Genomic DNA, 6,000 nt, shown 5'->3' on the forward strand with positions numbered 1-6,000 from the left:
TTCTGGGAATTTAATTTTAATTCTTGTATGTTAACTTATATATACCGGCGATCACGGAAACCGCTCTAACGATTTCGCTGGAATTTGTTATGTGGGGATTTTCGGGGGTGAAAAAACAATCTAGGTTAGTCTTAACTCTTCGGATAACGCGAATTTCCGAGTTTTCGAACTCCGAACGAAGCTCGGTCGCCCATTTACTATGTGTGTAATATTATAGTAAAAATATTACATAATATTTGTGTGGAATAAGGATATTGTTTAAGACGATACAGGAGGGGTCAATTCTCCATACAAACGCTCTCGACTATTTCCTCCCTGTGTTTTGAAGATAGGGCACTGATTTTTTCAATAAAGATTATTATTTTTTTTATCTGTGTCGGACCGATTTGATTTTTTTTATATTTTTATTTTTAAAGACGCTAAAGCCCATCAAAAATTTCCAAAAATGGCCTTATTGATTATGGCGCAAAAAAGGTGTGGTATTCAAAATTAGTACCCATTAGCCAAAAAAACTAAACGGTCCGACACAGGTGATTTCATTGTTATTGAGATTATCAAATTTCGTTACGATTAATTAAGTTTTGAAGGAGGAAACAGTCGAGAGCGGAACCTCGATTTTAAAGATTTTTTCGCAATATCTTTTAACTGAGTTGTTCTCAAAGGACAATTTTTCTTCAATAAATCTAGTCAATAATACGTCTCCTTTCCATTTTCGCTCCTGAAGCGTCTTAAGTGCTACGGGTAAAGATAGCTTGTGCTGAAATGATACTTATTTTATTTGTTCTAATATTATAAGTATATCAATTATTTCAAATACTCCTGCTTCCTAATTTAGTCACAGCATAGACCTGACTATTTATCAGTACCCTTTATGACATCGTTAACTCATTAAATAGGGTCTGACGTCGCAGTTTCTATGACACGGGTCCAACCTTCCGCCCTAACTAAACCAAACTAATTGTCATTGCAAAGGCCTGGGTAACTAGCCAACGCCACAATCGCTTATGATTTGTAAGCGTACCGTAGGTATAGCTAGCTCTCCCTATCGCTTTTCTGTAGTGGCGCGACGGAGCCGCGCTGCGTCTCGATCGGCAAGTAGCGTCAACGATTGTCACTGCGGCTAGGCCGGCGAACTTAGGGTCCCCCCACATCGAGCGTCTCGCGAGCGTCGCGTCGGGCCAACTGTATGGGCAAAGCCTGACGGCGCGTCGACGTCACGTCGACGCGACGTCTTTTTCCATACAGTTGGCCCGACGCGACGCTCGCGAGACGCTAGATGTGGGGGGACCCTTAACCTTGCTTTGTCTCCTGTCTATATAATATATACCAATACAAAAATATGACTGTTTATAAACTTAGATACTTCATATAAAATTCCTTCATGTAAAATTCCTTACAATTCAGAAACAAGCATCATTAAGTAGGTACTTACAATTGAAAATTTAAAAAGCTCCTAATATAAATATACGTATTCAGTTATATTATACAGGTAATACCTAACTTTTGCCGCCGCCACTATATTTCGAACACACACGAGCATAGATATAAGTTGGACAAAAATCCCAATAAAATAACGTAACAATTTCAAATGCTTCTTTTATTTTGCCACCATTTTTTATTCACGTTCGTATGCAAAACGCTCATGCAAGGATGTTTTTATCGCGAATAAAACAGGATTATTGACGTGGTTGACGATGTTTCCGAGAATACATAACTGTACGATGGAATAGATTTCCATTATACACTACATCTGTTTGTTTTACTGACATCGATGACGTTGTCTCCATTAAAAGAATATTGTAAGTAACTATGTAGGCCAATATCTTCAGCTTTTATAAAAATTTCATTAAAAACCTCTTAAGTTCAGTCATGAAGTAATTATATAACGTTAATATTTGCACAGTAGACTGGTCAATAATTCGATTTATTTACGTTACTTTAGAGCAGCATATTACTTGTTTTTCAATGATTAAAGTTGTTTAATATCCTTTTATCGACTGCTATATTAAATATTTATATTTTCTTAAGCTTATGTACAAGTACTTAAACGTAGTATACTCGTACGTACATGAAAGTAATATTTGAGTTTTATTAAACGTATTAGGTACATAGCGTTATTTACTCGTAACACCACGTCTCAAAATCTAAATACTTAATCTAAGTTACTCATGTTTTTAGCTATACGTATTCTAATCTGTTCCTGTTTATTTACTCTTTTGCTTCTCTCTCATTGTTTTAGTTCTATATGTTCATTTCCTATTTTGTTTTTGTTCTGTTTTAGTTTTAAGTTTAGTTATAATTATGGGCCCATATAACCATAATCGGTCGCCGTTCCTACGCAAATCGTCCTATTTTGTGTACACACAGGTCTTCGGGTCTCAATGCTTAGTCGCAGTACGGTCGACGTTTAGTCGAGGCGACCCAAATGGGGACGATTGGTAACAGGCACAAATGGTCACAGATGTGACAGAAGTGTGCACTACGCGTGCACACATTGTTACCGTTTGGCGACTACTTTCCCAAAATCATTCGTTCATTTCATTCTTTTCAAATGGCGACTGTCAGAGACGTCAAAGTGAAAAAGAAATAAAATCATTTGACATTAAAATGTAATGGCGTAAGAATTTGTTAAAGATAAATATTGTTTGCATTTGTAATATAATGTGGGCTAATTACCATGGCTAATTAAATTGCTCGAGTGATTTCATAAAATAAGTCTAATTTTATCAACGCGCCATCAATTTACCTCAGTTTAACCAGTAATAATATTATTGACTACTCGGTGTTTGCGTAGTTTGCTAGTTTGGTGAAGTTTTAGTGCTCCGGTGCATATACTATACTGAAATAATAAAAATAATGCCTAGAAAACCAATAAAGTTGTTAAAATATGGATTAAGACTGGGTAATATTCCATGTAAAAAACAGTCGCCAAACGGTCACCAAACGGTCAACAAACGGTCGCAAAATGGTCGCAGCTTACACGCGTGATGGAAAGCAGTGAATATTTATTGGATTCATTTTTTCCAGGTATCCTCAAACTTTATAAACAATTAAATATGCCGTCGTACTCAGTTGTCCTCACTGAAGAAGATTAAAATAAATTGTATCGTGCGTACCGAGCTGCTGGGTTGTAAAGGATCGGGGATCATATTATTATGGTCTTCTATAGAGCAACTAGTATTTTGCGGCATTTCACAATTGACACTTGTTGAAGTAGTCGTCATTAATATTACTATCAACATTAATTTCAGCGATCTGTACTTCTTTTGTCAAGATTTTTGTAGAGATAAGTGTCCACAAATTTGTAATGTTAAAGAGACATAAATAAAACGTAGTAGAGTAAATAATGTGTTTTTTTTTGTAACCCAAACAAAATACTTGTAGATACGAGTGCGGAAAAGAGGAAAATCGATACGAGTAGCGATAAATTAATACACGAACGAAGGGAGTGTTTTAAATCGACACGAGTTGTGAATGTCCTTCTCGCACGAGTATCGTACGACGATTTTCAGTACCTAAATCTAAGCTAAGAGTTTCGACCAGACAAGAAATGAATCATTGCTTGATTTGCTCGCACTACTGCGTTAAAAAAGCAGCATCTGTACTGAAAAAAACTATCATTGCGCAACAGAAATTCTATTAATATCACAGTAAATACTCTATTTCATTTGATACCTACTTTTATTGTGTAAAGCAACACTACACATCATTTTTATCAATAAGAATTAAAAATTATATATTTAATACATTAAGTACTTAACTATAAAGTGCTTATCTATTTGTATAATCATTCTGCACTTTTCTTACCTTTCCCACATTTCTATAAAATGTCGAAGAGTGCTTAAATGGTCGTCGTTGTTTATTATTATTTAATTCGCTCATATTTAAATGATTCAAAGCAACCAGTCCACAACTTCACAAGACAGTTTGAGAAACCTTCGTATTTCAGATTGTCATTTGCGGTTACAGTGGTTTAGGAGCAGTTCGGTAATCAGACCTACACATGTGTGTACAAATTCTGTCAATGTCACTGTCAGAAACCGTTCTGACAGTGACAATGACAGCTACAAATTCGTCCACTTGTTGTTACCGTTATGTGTGCATACGTCGACTAATAAAGTGTCGTTAAAAATCGTTCTGACAGTGACATTGACAGCCACAGATTCGTACACATTTTTTTACCGTAACAAGTGCACACGCCGACTACATTTTGTTATTGTATCAATACGGTCGCATTGTTTGCACGACGTTACCACGCGTTATGTCACATTTGACAGTTCGTTACTGATTTGAAGATTTTGCGACCGAAATGGTTGTATGGGGGTGCCCTGAAAATCAGTGCCGTGTCTCTTAGATACGGTCTACGCTGAGCGGTATCCTATTTGGTATAACAGTACCTAATGATTCTTCTCTTATCTTGTTATATGTTTTATACCAAATAAATATTTTTTTCTTTCTTTCTTTCTAATCGTAAGTAGTATACATACAATAGCCCATCTTGAATGATGATTTTTTTTAAATAAATCAATAACGCAACTACACTGCGTATCAAACATCCAATAAACCCCGCTGTAACTTTAGAATCAGGCTTTTTGTTTGAATTATTCATAATTGACGGGCTTCCTCCGGGTAAGGTATGAGCCTACTTTCTTTCACTTCGTTTTGTCATCGATCCCCGAGAGGCCTCAAGCGGTTTCTGCTTGTGCGAAAATATTTTATTGCTTTTTTTCACCTGATAATACCTTTTCTGTTTGCATGGATCAAGAAAATGACAATTACAAAAAGAAAGATGAAACATTGATTTAAGCATTCAGGATTTTTAAAACATTGCTAGTCGAACGTATTCGGAACACGAGGATAGTAACGTTTAGGAAATGTTGGTGGTGAATTTCCAGTACACCACTACAGAGGCCGGGAAGTAAAGGGTTGCCTGATGAGCATGGGCGGATCGCTGGATTATAGACGGATAGGAATACGTCACCGGTAAGTCCTTTTCACGGCGAGACATGTATAGCGTTTTTCACAAACATGCAATGAAATCAATAAAAAGTTTCTGTCATAGCATCGAATTGGAAAAAAAGGCCTTTAGTTCTGTATGAAATTTCTTTCAAACCTTATTGTTTGACGTGAATGGGTGACGTAACGTGACTTGGAAGATCATTATTACGAACGTAATGACAACATTTTCATTGCAAGTTTGAAAAAAAAATGTTAGCAACGTATGGTACCCACTATACCTATGTGGCTTTTATACTCGTACTTAAATACAATAATAAATGTATGCTAAATAGATAATAAAGTACCTTCATAAATTTCTGAATGGTTAGAGTTTTTTCCTATAGAGCATGATAGGCTATCATGTATCTGTCTAAACATAAAGAGGAAGCGTAAAATATTATATGCTTTACAAAAAATATCGGAAGGTATCATTGATCTAGCCGGTTGTTTAATGTGTAAAATGATTCTTTGCAACTCCCACAGGCGTGTGGGAGAATTTACAGACTATTCTATAATATAATCAGTTATTAAGGGTTCGAACATTACTAGCATATAATACCTACATGCAAATAAGGTTGTCAGGTTGGCATACATTGGCTACCTACCTAGCAGTACCTATACCTAGCACGTTCCTGTTTCTCAAAATTACTTATAAAATAAAATAATACTTAATGCAAAGTTTGATTCACACTGTATAATGAAGAATACTTACCCCAATTTTTTGAGACGCTTCAGTGTCGAACTTGCACTACACGTAGGGTCAGCGCAAAAGTAAGGCGGTTAACAATGATGGATGACAGCATTACTATCGCCGGGCCTATTTATCTCCTTCCCTGCGATCGACGACGTGATCGGATCACAGGTAAGTGCCTAGTCTATTGTAATGTAACAAATACGGGTTCTGAGCTTATTTAGGTACTACATTGCCGTGGTGTGCGTATTTGTGTAGTAGACTTGAGTAGTACCCAATAATATTTCAGAGTTTTATAGAATTTGCCGCCG

This window comes from Leguminivora glycinivorella, chromosome 1 (genome assembly GCF_023078275.1).
Source record: "Leguminivora glycinivorella isolate SPB_JAAS2020 chromosome 1, LegGlyc_1.1, whole genome shotgun sequence".
Taxonomy (NCBI): Eukaryota; Metazoa; Arthropoda; class Insecta; order Lepidoptera; family Tortricidae; genus Leguminivora; species Leguminivora glycinivorella.